The following is a 20661-nucleotide window of genomic DNA, read 5'->3' as shown; positions in this document are numbered from 1 at the left end:
CACTGGGTTTCAATAAGTCTTTATTTACAAAAGCAGCTGGCTGGTCTTCTCTTGTAGTTTGTAGACCCCTTAGCTAGAGCAATGACTGTCCAACCTGAGTGTGCATTGGAAGCATCCAGAGGGATATTAAAGCATAGATTGCAGGGTCCTACTCTCTTAAAGTTTCTGATTTGATAGGCTAGGGAAGGGCTTGAGAACTTGTCTTTTCAATAAGTTCCCAGGTGATGTTCTTGCTACGGGTCCGGGGACCACACATTGAGAACTCTTGACCTATAGAACAAAGACAGTGTTCTGTAGCCAATGACCTATTATTTGTGATCAAAAAAGGAATTTAAATAAATGAAAAATATATTATACAATTGAGGGAAAAGCAATGTTTATGGTTCATTTTTTCATCAGCGTATTCTTTTCTTCACAAAATCCAGGTGACCAAACTTAGCCAGAGACTGCCCTAATTAAATTTTATTGGCTACATAAATGAGTTACAATAAAGTTAGCATTCACCTTGTTATAGCGACACAGCATACAGTGTATAAATATTACATTTTTCCATGCCTCCCTTCACATGATAGACAGGTCACGAAATTGTTTTGTTTGTAAAGTCTCCCCAAGCCATTTCAATTTGTCACGATACACAAAGCTTGGCTACACCAACTACATCAACCCATTTGTATTCAGTGAAACAAAAAGATTTCAGACAGTCACAATAATTTTATTCTTTTTCCACACTAGCATTGAGAAGACATTATTATTCGTGCAGTTTGAGCTACCAATCCTACTGTACATAGACATATTTTTAAAACTGTATTGAGACTCTGTACTCGAGATTTTTTATAGAACAAAATTAAATGATTACCTGAAATATTGTGGCATTCTTGATGTCTAAATAATAAAATGACTGAGATTCTTAGAAAATACACAATTCTTGGTGAATATATTTAAGCAAATGTTTATTCAATAGTTAGCATTTTAATAGTGAAACGCCGAGAAAGATAATCATGGTTAAAGAATGTAAAGTTGTTTTGTGGCTTTTGGAGGAATAGGATTTCAACAATTATACTTTTCATTGTAATATTTTATTGCCATTATAATATTCTATAAAGTTTTATGTAATTATTAATAAATTATCTCATAAAGAGAAGTTAACATTAATTTTAAAATCTTACAATATTTAAACACGACAAAATTAAAACAGACCAGACTAATATATATAGTCTTAACAATCTTCACTTCTTCATAGAATCTGAACCAAGTTAAATCGGCCTAGAAACAAGTAAATGGATTAGGAGAAATTGCTTGCACATGATTATTCCCACAATAAGCATCTGATTCTCGTTTAGACAATTAAACAATGAAACAGCTTCCAGGTAAACATAATTAATTGTCTTGATTCACAAAATAAAAGACTCAAGCGACTTAGTGGAGGAAAGACTAACAGAGCCCACGACTTTTTCCTCCCAGTTGACAGTTCTCTGATATGCAATAGACCTCAAGCATTTAAAAAGCAAAGCTTCAGATGTTATCCCAGGTGCTATCACTTTCTCAGCGCCTAATCTTCACTCTCCGCTAGGCTCCTTTAATGAGCCTTCTGAGAGCTAAGGAGTCCTCGGATTCATTCAAAGCATTCTACAATGAACGCTAGGGGGGAAAAAGAACAAACAAGATACATTTCAAATATAGGATTCAATTACTTTTCACAACTCAATGATGTGTCAAAGGCACGCTGTGTTTTGTTTTGAGGGAGGGGAGATGACAGGAGGGAATCCTGGGCCCCCATTGGCTCGCCGCTCGCCGCTGCAGTTGAGCTCCAGCCGCTCCGAAAGCATTATTGATCTGAAGGGTAAATGTGGAGGGAGCCACAGAGAGGGGTCCAGGCGTTTCTGAGAAGAGAGGCAGCCTCTTCCAGGAAGAAAGTGGTGTCTACTGGCTGCCCGGCCTGGAGAACCTTCTGTGAATGAAAAGGAACAAAATGCAAAGCAGTGTGTTGGCACAGTGATTTGGAAAGGGGAAACAGGAGAGAAGGGGCTCACCTTCCGCGCAAGGCTGGGCTGTTGGCACCCTGCTGCGGCCGTCCGTGCTGCTGCTCCTGCAACTGCCTTTTCTGCCATCAGGTAAGGCTTCCGTTTTTGATTGGGATTGCATCGTGTGTGTGTGATAGCTTCAGGGTGCATGCACAGAAATTCATACATGATTAATAAAGTGATGCCTAGCGTAGTGAGAAGCTGAACGAAGCTGCACACAGATCTGGCAGCTGAATTAGGAGCTTGTGCGTGGTTTTGCTTTAGGAAACTTCGGTAAGTTCTAAACAAGTCTGGTCCTCAGAGCGTGAGAGGTTACATGAAAAGAGGAGGGAAAGAAATGTTTTAACCGCAAATGCGTCTTGGCATGGCTAAATTTTCAAATGAAAATAAGTAGATGCGTTAGATGTCCAACTAGTTATTTTATAAATGGCTTTATAGATATCTGATTTTTACAACAAAATAATGAATGCTTTATTTTCAAAGAGCTTCCAGAAATGCCAATCCCTCTCACTCATTTCTCCACTGACGCTGAAATTTATATACTTCATTCTTCATTTAAAAAATGCCACTGTAAAACCATTTAAATGTTTTAATGGCCTGCCTCGCATGGTTCAGCCATCTGAGTTTCCTACCACAAAACTAATCTGGGACAAATGAAGGAGATAGATTACCAGATCTGCTGTGGGTTATATAATATGCATTTCCAAATTATTTTAAGGTTATTAATCCTTTGGTGATACATTTAACAAGGAGGAAATATGTGTGATATAGGACATAATGGCAAATCATTTTTCAAAAAAGACCTTCAGCTTTTATAAGTATTTTCTTATGTTTTTAACATCATTGTTTGTTTTTTGCTACATCGGGACCACAGTGTATTTAGAACCTCTGTACTTGAGAGTACTTGATATCTCTTACAGTCACATTTCTCTGTACTCTCTGGAGAGGGAACTGACATACTTTTGGCTGATTCTGCGACCATTTCGTGATTCTCAATTTCTCATCGAGTATTTTGAAGCTAATTCACAAACTGCTCAGCTAGAAAATTACCTTACATACTGAGGGGGAAAAAATTTAAATAAAGTAGATTCTGAAAATGTGTTTACAGTTTTAAATTACACTATACATGACAAAAACAGGAAAAATTCAACCATGCCAAGGAGCTGTTAGTTTGTTTGGTCCTCACTGTACACCTGAACAGTTGTAAGGTTACAAAATAATATCCAGACACACAGCTGTCAAGAAATACTGAACCTCATCATTCAGTGGCAGCACTTCATCATTAAATTATCCAAGACAGTTTAAAATATCATCTTATATATTTTTATTATTATGTCTAGCGGGGAATTCAACCGAATAAGTTTTTACTGTAAATATTTCCATGATTCTAGCAGAATGTCTCTTCAGAATTGAAAGGCAGATGGTTACTTTGCCTAAACCATGAACAGGTGATTGACACATTGTTTTGGAGTTATTGAGTGGATAGCCACATGCAAAATAGGGGTTTCCCTTTAACTAATTTAACTGATACATCAAGTTATTCAGCAATAAGATTTAGAAACTGTTTCTCCACCTTCCACGAAAACGACTGAAGTAAGGTTTCCTATTAACTTGAAAATCTAATTCTAGAACATAACATATTTTTCTTCTAATTAATAACTCTTACCTCAGAGACTAACTTCCAAGATTAACCCTGTCATTGTTAATCCCCTTCCCCATTCAAAAAATATATTTTTGATTTTCTGTGGTGTTCAGTAAATCTCTGCTTCCTGTGTTTTTAACTTCTGTGGTGTGCCATTTCCAAGCAGTAGGGGAAAGTTTTTAAACCACAAATGCTTTTTTCTTTTCTACTCAAACTCACTCCTCTCACTGGTCTGCTTAGTGATGTGACCATTTTAGATAATTCCTACAAAAAAGAGAAAGCTGCATTATTGTCGGGGCGGGGGTGGAGGGAGTGTGAGTTGTCTGTTTCACATGCGGAACGATATGTATTAAGTTCTTACTACAGCACAGCGTTTAGTTTATGAGGAAGATCATTTCTCTTAATGCCTCACGTGACATACTTACACCTCATATGACTCTATCCTTTGACGATGGAGCGTAAAACTGATCTCCTTAAATTGAGCATCTACTGAACCTGGTATTTTGGCAGAGCCTATTTCATGTAACAGTTTGGAATATAGGTTGAAATCAATCCTTTATCATTATGAGAATAATAAGGATATACGTCATTCTTGCCTCTTAAAATACATTGTGATGAACATCAAATCAGTCTTGCCATGATAGGAATATTCATAGAGTGACGGCTCTCTTTAAAAGTGAGCCATGTTTTCACATAAAAATATAAAATCTAAGGGCTTGGGTAATAAAATGACCTGCTAGCAGACTCTGTTGTAAATTTCTTCATACTTCCAAAGGGAAAGAGTGATTACAGATGTCTCATTTAAAGTAAGATATTATCCTGTTCATCTTCTAGCAAATTATTGCCGTTTTAAAAGTAATTATGTCATAAATTATCATGTGATCATTACAACATCAATAGAGAACATTTTGCTTATAATTTAGTACCAACTGATATTCCTATTTATGTTAAATTATAGGTGGAAAATATCCTTCCTATTTAACAAATATTGTGTTTTATTTTTATGAATAGGGTTAAATAGTTTAATATGAATAGGGTTACATACATTTAATCATTAAATAATTGAAAATCTATTATTTTTACTGGGAGCTTTTTGTTTTGCTTATGCATAATAATTGAACGATTTAAACTCATAGCTTTTAAACTATGATTTAAACTCATAGCTTTTAAAAGCATTTTAACTTTCAGCTTTAAGACAGTTGCAGTTTTTTCCTGACTTACTATGCTAGAAGGGTAATAAATCATAACCAAACTTCAAAAGGAAAATGTGTGTGTATGAATGTGTACTATGCTGCCTGTATAGAATATCAAGAGTAGTTACTCAAAGTTGTTTTTAAGCATCTCATCAGAAGATGATTAATAAAATGGAGTAAATAACATTTTTACAACAGACTGAGTTATGATTGTTCTAAAATTAAATAACAGATGAACTCTACATAATCTCCTTTTATGAGATTATAGATAAATGCTTTAAGAATTCATTCATTGACTCAATTATTAATTTTCACTTCATTTAGTAAGCACCTGTTAAATTATTGAAAACAAGGCATATGTTTACCCGTCTTATAAATTTAGCTGTTTTCAGATTTGTGTCTATCATATTATAGCTGATGGTATTAAGGGATAAATTAAATCTTCATTATGCTTCAGGTATTTTTTTCACATTGGTTTTCTTCCATAACCCTTGCTCCGTGAATACTTAAGCCGTTTCTCTACAGATGGATTTATATTACTTTGAATATAGGATATGTGTTTCTTGAACAATGTAAAATTCTTCTTAAAATATAAACATTCATGCATATATTTGTGAAGATTCCCGTGAGACTCCAATCTGTACACTGATACCCATTAGGGAAATAGAGAACTTACGTATTATTCCCGAAATCTGTGTTCAAGTGGATATATGTTACTCTTGCCTCTTAAAATGTATTAAGTTTTTACTATGTGTTCAAATGGCTGAATGATGCATGCTTGGTTCCAAGTCCAAATAGATAGTCAAACATTAGGACATAGGTTGTGTGTTTAGACTTACTGGCAAAGCAGGATGCTAAATATTAAGTATGGTTGAATATAACTTCAGTGCACCATAAAATCAAAAGGTTCTATAATTCCAATTTCCTGTAAAATTATTATAACATACAAAAAAATTCCCCCATGTACAAAGATGAGAGTCCTGATGCACGGTCTACATGATGATGTGGAAAGTTCAAAACTTGAGTCAGACAATTATTTGAAGCCATAGTTTGAGGATTATTCCATAAGCAATTTGGGAAAAGTTATTTAACTTTTTGATCCTTGAGTTATTCTGTTAATTTAGTTGGCTATTACCCCACAGATAACACTCATCATGGTCAGGTCTTTCTCTTTTTAACCTTCCTCATCTCTAAGCTAGATTTGTAGAGGGTAACTACAGCTAGATCTGGCACACAGGGTTAGAAGAAAATACGTAGTGTCCGCGATTTGTTACATGCTGAACTTTGTCAAGTCGGGGTAAAAGGGGTTCTCAAGTGACTCGTCTAAAAAAAAAACAATTTTTTGATGAAATGTGAGTCCTCACTCTGAAGAAGCACAGTATATCCTAAACGTGATATGATATGGTGAGAAAAAAAATCCACACTTATGTACAGCGTACAAAAAAGTACAATACAGAAAATAAAGATTTCCAAAATGGGGGAAAAAGACAGATTATCTACAAAATATAACAATTAGACTGAATCAGAATTCTCAGTGACAACAAGGAGAGACCAGAAATGTGTACACATAATTCCATTTTAACTCAAATAAAATAATAACCAAGCTAGAGTTATACACTGAAGAAATTCTCTTTCAAAAGTAGAGACATTTTCAAACAAACAAAATCACCAGCATCCCTCCCGGATAAACTATCTAACCAATGTGCTTCAAGAAGGAAAATGATCCCAGACAGAAGATCTTAGATGCAAGAAGGACTGGGAAACAAAGAAAATGGTGACCATGGGGGTGTGGCTAACAAACTTTGATCATGTATGAACAGTAATATTAAAAATTTATGGAGCTACATAATTGAACCAAAATACTGGCCAAGAATAACAAAATTGGGTGATAAAGTCTTGCAAGATGGTTATGTTATTTGAAAGAAAGAATAGGTTATTAATCTGACACCACATTAGGTAAGATGAAATGTGGAGTAATCACTAAAAAACAGTGATAGTATCAGTCATTGATTAAGTAGATAAAACAATCACTTGAAGGATAAAAAAAGAATACTTTCAATGGACAGACATGGATATTCCTGGAATTTGAAAAATTAGTAAGTTTACATTGTGATGAAACTTTTGTCATCATATTTGAAAAGGTTGACATGTCAAGTAAAGAGACAACAGGAGGTAATCAGAGAGTCAGTACAGAATGAAGGGAAGTTTGTAGTATTTTGTTTTATAAAGACTTGAGCACATGAACAGATAAAATAGAAATCATTAAAAAGAGGCTGATCACCAGGCTTGGTGGCGCACACCTGTAATCCCCGCTACTCAGAAGGCTGAGGCAGGAGAATCACTTGAACCCAGGAGGCAGAGGTTGCAGTGAGCTGAGATTGCACCATTGCACCCAGCCTGGGCGACAGAGCAAGACCCCATCTCAAAAAAAAAAAAAAAAAAAAGAAGAAGAAGAAGAAGAAGAAAAGAAAGAAAGAAGCTGATCATACATACAGTAAAAGGGAATTAAATGATGGATTAAAGTTTTAGTGAACATGAACATTTATAATATCTGGAGAATAGATGTAGGATGCAATTAGAAAATGTCATTAATTTTAATAATGCCAGTGATATAGTATTTTTTAAAAATCATAATTTTATCTGGCAGTTCAATGTTTATTCAAAAAAGGATTATTAGGAAATAATCAACCCAAATGTGATACTAATTAAATGATCAAAAATAGTATTTTTAAATGTAATGGAAAGAGCTTCAAATGCTCAGTAAATGTTGAAAACTAGAGGAAATGAACAGTAATAGTATCCTTTCTACCAGTGAAAATATATTTTGGGGTGCTATCATCAGCACTAAATGAAATGATGTATTTAAAACTATTTCTGAGTAAAGAATGTAGGAATGATTGAAGTAACAGCAGATAACAATATATCCAAATGAAGTGTCTTCCTGCAACTTTCTGAGTCAATATTTCCATGAAGGGTTGCCATTATTTTAAGAGAAGTGATTACAGGCAGATTTTAAAGCAAGATTTTACTGAAACTCTACTCTTTCCTAATTACTAGGAAATGATAGTGAGTGAAAAGTGCAAAACAAGCTCTTGGTAAGGCTTAAAGTTATATGTTTACTTAGGTAAGAATGGAAAACCTTGAATAAATTTCTGAAGTAAAAGAGTGTCTTGTCGTGAGAAATCTAGTTATATTAATAACTATCCAGTATTTGTGCTCTAACACCTACTAGAGGAAGTTCACCAATATAAGATCCTAACAGAAGGAAGCCCAGTATAAGAACTGTTGTTGAGAATGTAATTGGAAGGAATTGTAGTCGTGTCAAGTAATCTAACACATAGGGCAAATTCCTATTTATATTAAACATGAACAATATACATTTTAACAACAGTATTTAAAAGATTGTCTTTATTATACTCAAATCTCAGCATTTTACATTTTGTTGACAATTAATTTTTATATGCCTACAATTATGTAACACCAGTGATGAGAGAAAGAGGTATAAATGAAAATATATGGCATGTGATCTGCCCTGGCCCAGAGGTTTACACACACCTCCAGAAGACACACCTGTCAAGACACACCTGTCAAGCAGGTGTTACTTTTTAAAAACAAAAATGAAGGTCATACTTATTTAAACCACACAAAACATCACAAAAGCACAGACCTACCTCATAGAGATTCGGCTCGATTGTAAAACGTAGAATCTTTGGGGAGGTAAATTTGACAGTATCCATCAAAATTCAAAATCCAGCAATTCTAATGTTTAGATGATTTCTTTCACATAAATTCTTTCATGTGCTTTTTTAAAAATTGGTTTCTGGTTTTATTCTATCATCACTGAGTGCTTCTTCTTCTTCTCTTTTTCTGAGTTCTCTGTGTCTTTTGACCTGCAAATATATCTATCAGAGCATCCCAGGACACCATCACAGGCCCACTCATCTATCTAGAGAATCACTGAAGGGGTAATTGCATCAGGTAGCATGGGTTTAAATGCCATCTGGATGCCTATTTCCAAGTCCATGCCTTTACTTCTAAGCCTCTGCTGACTTCAATTCAGAATGCCTGCTCAATATTTCTTTTCTTTTTTTTTTATTATTTATTTATTTTTTTATTTTTTTATTATACTTTAAGTTCTAGGGTACATGTGCATAACGTGCAGGTTTGTTACATATGTATACGTGTGTCATGTTGGTGTGCTGCACCCATCAACTCGTCAGCACCCATCAATTCATCATTTATATCATGTATAACTCCCCAATGCAATCCCTCCCCCCTCCCCGCTCCCCATGATAGGCCCCAGTGTGTGATGTTCCCCTTCCCGAGTCCAAGTGATCTCATTGTTCAATTCCCACCTATGAGTGAGAACATGCGGTGTTTGGTTTTCTCTTCTTGTGATAGTTTGCTAAGAATGATGGTTTCCAGCTGCATCCATGTCCCTACAAAGGACGCAAACTCATCTAGGCATCTAACAGTCACTTGAAACTCAACTTGTTCAAAACCAAACTTTTCATTTCTGCTCCTCTTTACCACAACCTAAATATACCCATTTTCCTAATCTTTATCTCAGTGAATAACATAATTATCCATCCAATTTCTTAAGACCTAAGGGTCATTTCTGAGACCTTGCTCCTCTTCCTTCCACCCAAATGTGGTACAATATCAGTTCTACTGCTTCCTGACTTCCTTCTCTAAATATGTCTTCAACCCAGTAACTTCAAAAACCCAGTAACTTCCAACCAGTAACTTCACTTCCTACACCACAGTCACCTTCACTCCAGACACTGTTGTCTCACATTTAGACTGTGCACTAGTCTTTAAACAGATATTTCTGCTTTACTTTTACACTCTCCCTTCTCCCCGACCCCAACTCATTACACAGTAGCCAGATGTACACCCTCAGATATAGTATCAAGGTACTTCCCATGGCTTAAAACCAATATCTGGTCAAGCGCCTCCATTTCCTTTCTCATTACATCAAGTTCAACAGTGCCACAAGGCCTTGGCACACACCCATCATCCCCCTTTATTTCATGTAAATCTTGGTTTAATTGTCATTACATCAGAGTGATGTTCTCTAACAATTGTCTGAAAGTAGCACTTTCTTCTGCAGAAGAATCATCTCTACCTTTATCCAACTTCATTTTATAAAATAGGACCTACTTCATATTATATGATGTTGAATTACACTGTTTGTTTTTCAATGTAAAATGCAAGTCCCATGAGGAAAGTCCTATAATAGTGATGGGCACATAGCAGCCCTCAATCACTTTTGTTTGGTGAATGAATAAATGAAGGCATGGATAAGAGTGCATAAATTCACCTAAACATATGCATATTAAAGGAGTTTGAGCAATTTACATCATAATATGTTAAAAGTGGATATGTTGAGGGATATGTTGAGGGAGGGGTGTGAGACACACTTGTGAATTATAGAACTTTCTATTGTAATTTATTCATGCATTTACCTTGGCCTATAAATGTACTAATCATTAACTGGTCATGTTATTAGTGTCAGTATTTGGTACAGCAACTGTGTTCTCAGGTGAAAATGATTAGGGGAATAAAATAAACACAATATGAGTGTCATTCTACAAAAAAACAAGTTTTTGCAATTTAAGGCAAAATAATATGGATGAGTATTGGTTATCTTTTCAACTCAAGATTTAATAATATCTCACTATGTATAATGTGCTCAATTTCCCATGTTGTCTACAATTAAAATAAAACACCTGGAACATACTGAAAAGGGGGAAGAAGGCCTTTCAAGTTTGCCTTAATTGGCTCTAAGATTCAGTTTCGTTATCTGAAGAGAACAGAGGAGAATCAGTATTAACACCTGGACTCAACTCTGTGCACTGTCTGGAGCTCCTAAAGTAGCAATTAAATGACTTAATCTTAAAGCCCTCCGAGGTTTAATTCAGTAGCTCTCTTCAGAAGGGCATTGCTAATTCTTCCTGAATTGCTGCTGCTTCTGACTGCACTGCCTTAATTTGAACAGTATTTGAAATTCCATTCTCTCTAATGGATTTAATTGCATTATGAAAGTCAGCTTAGAGTGGAAACTTATTTCCTCTTGCGGAGTATCTCTCTACAGAGTGTTTTCTTTTTCTTTGAACTTGACACATATGCACATTCATGCAGAATAATGTCACAAATGCAGTGTTCCCTGTTTAAATCAAGTATCAAAGAGTATCCTTTAAAATATTTATATATACACTAAAGGATGATAGCTATCCAGTGTGTCTACAATTTTGTACATGCTCAGGTTGTCTGATCTAATAGACTCTAAGTCCTTGGAATATTAACAGATCTTTGAGTTTTTAAGCAGGCAATGACCTATTCATTTAGAGGGCTGCTTCAATAAAGTGAAGGCTCACTTAGGTTAATGATGGATCATGAAACTGTTTGATTTGGAGTGTGCTAAGTTGCCCATTATCTCTAACATTCATGTGGGTCATGTATTCACATCCAAATAATGAGTCCAGCCCCTACCCTTGTTCCTGTAGGTTTCCAAATTATTATAGGAAACCTTAATGTGTAACTCCATGAAGCTTTGTGTATGATAACTGCAGATAAATTATTTTTTACTGAGTATGAGATTTCAGTCAATTTTCTTGTGAGAATAACAGCTGCTTATTCACAGTTCATCTGGACATCTTCTGGAACAGAATGACAGGCATTTTCTCTTTTTTTATTGATGAAGGATGGAAAAACTGTGGGCAGATTGTATACAAATAAGCACCTTTACAAGTACACTCCCATTTCTCAGTTACCCCCGTTTCCTCATGCATTAATACAAAAACATGCACACAGACACAGCCCTACACAGTGAGACAAAGCTGGTGGACATTGAATGTGCTCATAACTTTTTAAAAAGTCATATTTCTTATAAATGTCTTACTAAGCAGCCAAAAAACCTGCTTTACAGTGCCAACATGATAATTGCTTTCTTTAGATGTCTGTTTTCTTTTTAATTCTGTAGTCTCTCTAGAAGCATGTGTCTGTGGTAAGCAGTCATGAAAATAAAGAAAATGCACTGGAAATATATTTTAAATATCTTTCAAAACATTTTTGCAGTGCCTTCACATTTCATGTTTATTACCCATGTGTATGCATACACACACACACACACACACCCCACAAATGTTAAGAACAACTTCTTCAGTGAGATCTCTAAAGCTAGCTAAATGTTTCTGATAGAAGGTAATAAACTCTTTTGGCATTAATCCTTCCTAAAAATGAAATACTTTCACACGATAGAGGAAGCTATGAAATATGAATGACAGAAGGGAAACAACTTCATTTTTTCTGGCTCTATGATTTACAGTGTAGAGATGACAACGATGGGGGAGGTAAAGAATAGTGAATGCTTCTGTGTTTGATGCTAATTTCACAGTACTACAGAGAAAAAGAACATTGTGCTATATTCTGGATCTCTTAGTGAATTTATTTAAAGATGGTCCATTAGTTCATGTCACCATGGAGAACTGGTAAGTTATGAGTGTTTTCACAGATAGAATTGGAGAAGACTTCCCCAGTATTGAGGATTCATAAAGAGCTACCCTGAAAAATTATTATATTTTGCTTCCCAGTCACAAAGCTATGATTAATAACTTTAACACAGTGCCAAGATATATTCATTAATGGTTATTTAACAAATTTTTGTAAATGCATTTACTCTTCTATTCTTTAATGCCAATAAACGTTTCAAACTCTGAAAATAAGATAATTTCAATTTGAAAAAGTAAAGCTAAATTCACTTTACAAAAACAAATCAAAAAAATACACCTGCCTTTTCTCTGATAGAAACTGAGAAAAGTAAACACAAGTAAACAGTTACAATATGTATAAAGGCATTATCTTCCTTTTCCTGTGGCTTATTTCTTGTTGTTTAAAATAGATTTAGAAAACTGCATTAGGGAGTATTACCATGGTAGAATGAAGTTTGATTGTTTTTTGATGACTAATTGCAAAAATATTAAAACCTCTCCTAGCCTCTATTTTCCAACCTTCCTTTGTTTCTGGAAATAGTTTCATTATTAACTCTCATCTCATACTGAAAAATCCAAGTAATTTAACATTTTCAATTTTACTATGGGATTTCATCTTTCGTTCTAGAGTGAACACATACCTTGTAACTTACTACATTAATGATACCTTGTCTTTATCCTGACTAACCATGTACTCTTGGCCTACAACACCAATAAATCTTTGGTTATTACCCCATTCCACATTATTTACTCTAGTAAACTCTGGTCCTTGACTATTTTTTTTGTCTCTGTAACTCTCTTGCAAAAAAACTCTCTTGCACAACATTCTAATAGGCCATGTCTTTCATGGGCAGCCATGTATTGGATTGTAAATCCCTCCTCTCAGGCTCTACAACCTACTGTCATTCATGTTTACAGAGTCTAAGAACTTTGATTTTTTTTTCCTTATGTTGCATACGGTTTTTTCTTAGCTGTCTATGCACATATAATTTTAGACGTATTCCATTTAAAATACTTTTGAGACTGCATTTCAGGTAACATGTTTGCATTTTAAAAGAAGTCATGTGAAAGTAAAGTTTAGTCCCAGTCATGACTAAAAGAATTTGATTTTGGGTTCCATGACAGTACTAGTTCCATGGATGCTATTATGAGGATTGCTTTTCATTTAAAAAATGTTTTCAAATATAATCTGTTTGTGGTTTTCATCTGTTCTGTTGTCATCGCAAGTATTTTTTGCCACCTACATGATTATTGTTATTTTAAGCATATTTTCATATTTTATTATGTGTGTGATGTATGCAGAATCATGTGGTTATAGCTGAATGTGTTGAACACTTCATCTCCCTTTCTATTCACCTGCCATCTCACTTCCAAGAGACAATTGCTCAAACCAGCAGTTTGTTAAGTATTCTCTCAAAAATTTCCTGCTGGCTCATAAATGCATAAGTATAGACTACTCTTTGTATACAATTTACATAATGTTTATTTGGCTCAGTTAATTATTCCCTCCTCCTCAACACAATTCTTAAAGTTGGATTTTCAGATGCCCACATGACTTTGGTTTTCCCTTTTGCCTCATTAGCTATTCCTTCTCAGTTCCAGTTGCTAGTTTCTTCTGTTCTCCCCACAGTGTTGGAGCAGCATTAGTTTTCTCCTGTCTATCTACACCCACGCCCTTAGTGATCTCATCCAACTTCATAGTTTTAAACACCATATGCTGAAAACTCCCAAATATATATTTCCCAGCTCAGCTCTCCCAAAATCTAATCTCCTATACCCAACTGCTTTTTTGGTATATCTCCTCGGATATCTAATAGACATTCCAAATTCACAAGTCCAAAATGAATCACAGGTCTTCACTCACAAATATTCTATGCTCAGATTTCACGATGTCTGTCAATATTAACTCCATCCTTCCAATTCCTCAAGGTGAAATCTCTCAATCAAACCCTTTTATGTCCTCTATTTCACTCACATTGTATATCTAGTTTGCCAGGAGATCCTGTTGTCTCTACATCCAAAGTATGTGTAGGATTCTACCAATTTTCATCTGTTGCTCTTTTGTTATCATGACTCCAGTAGTAGTAACTGCTTATCCAGATTACTGCTTCTAGTTCTCCAAAGATTAGCCTCAAGAGAAAATGTTATCCTTTTAAAATATGGCAGATCATGTCACCTGTCTGGTAATTCCCAATTTACCTTAGAGGAAGTACCAAGGGTCTGTGTAGTCTGTGTCGCCTCATTCTATTTCTGATCTGTTCTCCCCACGTCCTTCTCTTTGTTCTTTTGCAGCTCTGTCCAACTCTTGTTGCTTTTCCTGGAGCTTAGGAGGTTTACTCCCTCCTTCGCTAGCCATTCCCTCTGACTGGGATGCTAATTGCCAGCCACCTACTTGGCTAATTACCTTCAAGCCTCTGTTTAAATCCCCCTTCTCTATGAGGGCTATCCTCTCTATTTAATATGCAAATGATATAAAACTGTTTATACAATTGTATAAAATTATATAAAACTCCATAATACAATTTTCCTATCCTGGTCTATGTTTTTATTTTCTTATATTACATTTATTATTTACTTCCACCTCTCCTTTCTGGAATATAAACACTTGGAGAACGGGGATCTTTATGTCTTGTGTGCTCATATGTTTCAAGAGATAACAGTGTCTAACAGACTAACGTATAGTAAGCATTTGCTATACATCTGTAAACAGATTATATTATGTATAATGTATATTATAATATAGCATATTACATATACAGCATTTATATAAATATATAATACTTATAAATCACTGTGTTATGCCAGTTATTTATGTGACTTTAGTGTGATATAAGCATACCTGAGCATTTATTAGCATGAGTATGCATGCATTCATTTCACACCTGTAATCCCAGCACTTTGGGAGACCGAGATGGGTGGATCACAAGGTCAGGAGATCAAGACCATCCTGGCCAAAACGGTGAAACCCCGTCTCTACTAAAAATATTTTTTTAAAAAATTAGCTGGGTGTGGTGGCTTGCACCTGTAGTCCCAGCTATTCCGGAGGCTGAGGCAGGAGAATTGCTCGAACCTGGGAGGTGGAGGTTGCAATGAGCCAAGATGGCACTACTGCACTCCAGCCTGGGTGATAGAGTGAGACTCTCTCTCAAACGAACAAACAAAAACAAAAAAGAAAAAGATTTTAAAAAGTCATGGTATATATTTGTTTATAACAAGAAAAATGTGGTTGAATTTTAAAACTGCAAAATAAAACATCTGCAGCATCCGTAGTACTTAGTTTGTTCTGGTTTGTGTGTGAGTGTAATTTTGTGGTTTCAATTGCACTTGACAAATTAAAATCAGAGTTTTAACTTATTGTTTATAAAGACTCCTCAATGGTGGTAGAGGTAAAATTACCTCTGCCTACCATTCTTTTTGCATCTAATATTTAGATACTTTACCCTTCATGCTTTTAAATGTTCAGCAATTTACAAACTACAATGAAATTGTGGTTGTGCATATATAGAAGCACGTGTACAAACAAGTATCTACTTATGTGTTTCTGGGTTTGCAGTTAAATTGACTTAAAGCAAATTAGAGTTTATAAACTGCCAAGGGTATAAGTAATTTCAAGTGTTGGCTGGGCATGGTGGCTGATGCCTGTAATCTCAGCACTTTGGGAGGCCAAGGTGGGAGGATCACATGAGTCAGGAGTTCAAGACCAGCCTGGTCAACATGGTGAAACCCTGTCTCTACTAAAAATACAAAAAATTAGCCAGACATGATGGTGGATTCCTGTATTCCCAGCTACTCGGGAGGCTGAGGCAGAAGAATTGCTTGAACCCAGGAGGTGGAGATTGCAGTGAGCCGAGATCCTGCCACTGCACTCCAGTCAGCCTGGGCAACAAGAGCGAAACTCCATCTGAAAAAAAATAAATAAAAATTAAAAATAAAAATAAAAACAAGTAATTTTGACTGTAAACTAGCATAGAGACACACATGCATACACACGCACAGAGATGAGAAACATTTAAATGATGTTTATGAAGTATAAGAATTATATCCATTTAAATAAATTGCAAATATTTTCATCTATTTTATTGTAGTATTATATTTAACCCCTTTTGTTGTAGCATGATATTTAACCCCTTAATTTTTCTAACTCTTGTCCTACAAAAAAATCTATGATACATCAAGAAAGCAATAGAAAGAATAAAGAAACTTCCAAATGATATTGAGTAGACATAATCCTGTTAACAAAAACACCGACACTACCAATAACAAAAACTTTTATCTTAAGTAACAAACTTGCCTAAAAGGCTAATCTATACATTTTAAGGCTGGGCACAGTGGCTCATGCCTATAATTCCAGCACTTTGGGAGGCCAAGGTAGGTGGATTGCTTGAGCCAAAAGTTCAAGACCAACCTGGATAACATGATGTAATCACATCTCTATTAAAATACAAAAATTAACCTGGCATTGTGACGTGTGTCTGTAGTCCTAGCTACTCAGGAGGCTGAGGTAGGAGAGAGGATCCCTTGAGCCCAGGAGGCAGAGGTTGTAGTGAGCCGAGATCATGCCACTGCACTCCCGCCTGGCAACAGAGTGAGACCTCATCTCAAAATACACACACACACACACACACACACACTCACATACCCATTTTAAGAAATGTATATTACCTTTAGGTAAATCTTTCTTTGCCTGCCTTTAATGGAGGTGTTGCTATTGTTCTTTCAATATTAATAAAATTAACCAGTGAATCAGTTTTATTAGTTATGCTGCAGTCATGGAAATAGAGCCCATTCTAAATTTTATGAGAACAAGAGATTCAATTTTAGAATGACTTACCCAAATGAGTCGTAAGCTGGGGAAGTGACAGTCTGGAAGGTGGAGGCTGAGGATCAGAGAGAATAAGCCACTCTCTTTGCTGCCTGAAGCACGGGTGCAGGTGGACCAGTCAAAGTTGGCAAGAGAATCTGGGAATCCAAGCACATTCAGTCACTGGGGTGGTGGGACCATAACAGGTTGCTCATGAAGAGGCCTACAAGAAGCTGTTGACCCGTTTGAACAACTGCTTCTATGGGTCTACAGCCAAGGAAATAGAGATGATTGCTTAAGGTTGCTGTTTGTCAGCATGGCTGTCATCAGGGTTAAGAACTGAATGAAGAACATGGCAGAGCAAGGACAAGGTGGGCCTGCTTGTCCCCCACTGGATCTTTCCATCAAATATCTCTCTACGATGACCTTGGAACACAATGGTTGCTTTTTCACTTTTGCCTTCAAATTGTGCTCAAATTGCACTTCTGGTTGACTCTCAATTGGCAACCACAGGGTAGAGGAATCTATGAAGTATGCTACCCGTTTCACCAAGTTGATATAGGACAGAGCAGTAGGTCTATTCCTTTTCACACTGGCTTCCAAACACACTTCTTTGAACTGTTTAACTTCCACATCAAAGAAATAGCAAAACTATGCTTCTACCTACCGTAGAATCATATTATGACTCAGCAGCTAAGTGTAGTTTCTATGTAAATTCTATTTAATGTTTAGTATCTAATTATATTTAATCAGCCTGTTTTAATTTCATGGTCTAGTATAAGTCAAGCTATAATATAAAGCAACATGTGATAAAATGTTCAACACTTCAATGTATCTAGAATGTGCATTGAAAGGTATGATGTGATCCTTTACTCTCTTCATAATAACATATTTTTACATGGCTAAAATGTCAACAACCTACTGGTGTTTTCACATATGTTTCTGTGTAATACAAATTGTTTTTCTGACATATGGCAATAGTCTGAAGGGCCTAATAACACTTTTTTAATTATACGATTTTTTCTTTATGTATTTAGGATTATTTTATTTTATTTTTATTTTTGAGACAGCATCTTGCCCTGTTGCCCAGACTGGAGTGTATTTTTAAGATCATGGCTCACTGCAACTTCGACCTGCTAGGCTCAAGCAATCCTCCTGCCTCAGCCTTCAGAGGACCTGGGACCACACCCAGCTAATTTTTGTTTGTTTGTTTGTTTGTAGAAACAGGATCTAATATGTTGCCCAGGCTGGTCTTGAAATCCTGAGCTCAAGCGATCCTCCTGCCTCAGCCTCCCAAAGTGCTGGGATTACAGACATGAGCCACCATACCTGCCTATTTGGGATTATTTTATAGTGAATTTGATGTCCCAAGATCATATTATTTTTTGTGTCTTTCTTTCACTTATATATTAGGTCATTAAATCAATATTTACTGTCGCACTCTGTTCTAAGCATTATGTGTATAGTATTGAAAAGAACAAATTTCATGTCTACATAAGACTTTATATGATATTCTTCTTTAGCTCCAATTCATATATCTCATTAAATGATAGTTCCATTGGCACTAAAGAAGTTCAGATAAGAAATTTAGGAAAATTAATGAAAGCAGGAATTCTGGATTGGTCACAACCTTGAATTTCCCAAGGACATGGTGGGAATAGTTACAGTATTCATCGTAGGGATCACTTTATTTACATGGTTACCCTTAGTTTTCAGAATTTTCTGAAATGGAATTGGGCACTTTTATAACAGGAAACTTACAACTTTGTTTAATATTTTTTTTGAATAAACACCTGAATTCAAAACACCCCATCACAATTGTTAGTTTACAGAGCTTTCTTCCACTCATGGAAAAGAGCCATTTGAGTAAAATTTTGTTCATGTTATGTAGAGAGATTGGAGTTTAAAACATAAAAAGCCCCTTAATAAGCACCAGGACTGGCCGGGCACCGTGGCTCACATCTGTAATCCCAGCACTTTAAGAGACCAAGGAGGGTGGATCACGAGGTCAAGAGTTTGAGACCAGCCTGGCCAACATAGTGAAACTCTCTCTACAAAAAATAATAATAATAATAATTAGCTGAGCATGGTGGCACATGCCTGTAGTCCCAGCTACTCAGGAGGCTGAGGAAGGAGAATCACTTGAACCGGGAGGAAGAGGTTATAGTGAGCTGAGATTGCATCACTGCACTTCAGCCTGGACAACAGAGTGAGACTGTCTCAAAAAAAAAAAAAAAAAAAAAAAGAACCAGAATTTTCTGTGCCTAGTTTTGCATAATTATTTCTTTTTAGACTAGGCATCAATTCCTGATCCAAATCCTCTTGCACTATTTGAAATTTTATATCCCGCAGATCACTTCATGTAACTGGTTGTGAAGAAAGGAATTAATACCATGCTCTTCCTATGCAGACATTGACACAGATGAGCAATAGCTCAGCCTCTCTTTCTGGGCACAAAGGAAGATTGTAGTTTCCAACATCATTGAAGTTAGCTGGCCTCTAACTTAGTTTACTAAGTGAAAATGACACAATGGGACAATCACTTCCCTGAAGGAGAAGTTAATTGCTGGCTCTTTATTGTCCAGTCCTCCTCCCAGGGATCTGCCAAGTGTGGAAACAGGAGATGATTTTGGAACTGATGAGTCATCACATTGAGGACAGCTTTCTGGAGATTTGCCCAGATTCACAGTTGACTTTGGATGAGTGAGAAATAAATAAATATAGAATACAGGAAGGTGAGATTAATTGTTTGTTAGTGGAGGATTCTAATGCTCAGTGAAAATACAATTCCCTTGTCAGAAATAGGTTACTGGTAAAATAATACCATAGAAAAATTCTAAGATTCACAGAGAGATAATCATGACTAATGAATAATCACTAAATAAACCCATCTTCCTATTAGTAAGATTATTCTCCTTGATCTAGCTCCCATTCAAAGAATAAAAATGAATGTTTACTTCTAGTTTTTACCCTAAAAGTGGAAGACTGTTCAAAAGATAATTAACTGCCCAAGAAAATGGTGATGGAGGACACATTTGAAATAGCAATATAACAATGCTGTTTCCCATCTGCAATATTTCCTTTAGGGTATCCTGGTTTTCCATATTTTACAAATCTTTCAATAATGTGACTGTTTTTCATTTCCAGAATATTTTTGCAAATTGAGAACAAGAAGATAGAATAGGCCAAAGCAGTTTGTAAAAAAGCAGAAATAAAATGTTACATGTGAATAGAGTGTAGACATTAATATAGAAATAATCATGATATGACAAATAGGTTCATAACCAGTATTCCAAAAGAGTTGTAAGTTTTAACAAAAGGCTAACAAATTCTTGCAGGAGATATCTTCAAAATCCTTCTCATTGCAGTATTTTGCTAAATAGAAATGCAAATTTATTACAAGACTAGGCAGCTTTTTATTTTATGAGCACATTTCATGAGTTTTTATTTGCTAAAATGCTAAGCTTATATTCCATAGTGACTTACTTTTATCTCTCTCCCCCTCTTTTGA

At 35.7% G+C, this 20661-nt stretch overlaps 1 protein-coding gene across 2 annotated transcripts in view; it reads left to right on the top strand.

Moving 5' to 3' along the window:
* The first annotated feature begins 1546 nt into the window (after positions 1–1546).
* The window catches only part of CDH12 (cadherin 12), a 1165810-nt gene continuing 1146695 nt past the window's right edge, over positions 1547–20661 (top strand). Inside the window, exon 1 of one of the 2 annotated variants that reach the window (XM_030927854.1) lies at positions 1547–2111. The gene's annotated coding sequence lies outside the window, so the exon portion shown is untranslated. The remainder of the gene's footprint in view (positions 2112–20661) is intronic. The other variant, XM_030927855.1, reaches the window with a different exon arrangement.

This window comes from Rhinopithecus roxellana, chromosome 3 (assembly GCF_007565055.1).
Source record: "Rhinopithecus roxellana isolate Shanxi Qingling chromosome 3, ASM756505v1, whole genome shotgun sequence".
Classification (NCBI taxonomy): domain Eukaryota; kingdom Metazoa; phylum Chordata; class Mammalia; order Primates; family Cercopithecidae; genus Rhinopithecus; species Rhinopithecus roxellana.
This window is presented reverse-complemented; position numbering and strand designations above follow the sequence as displayed.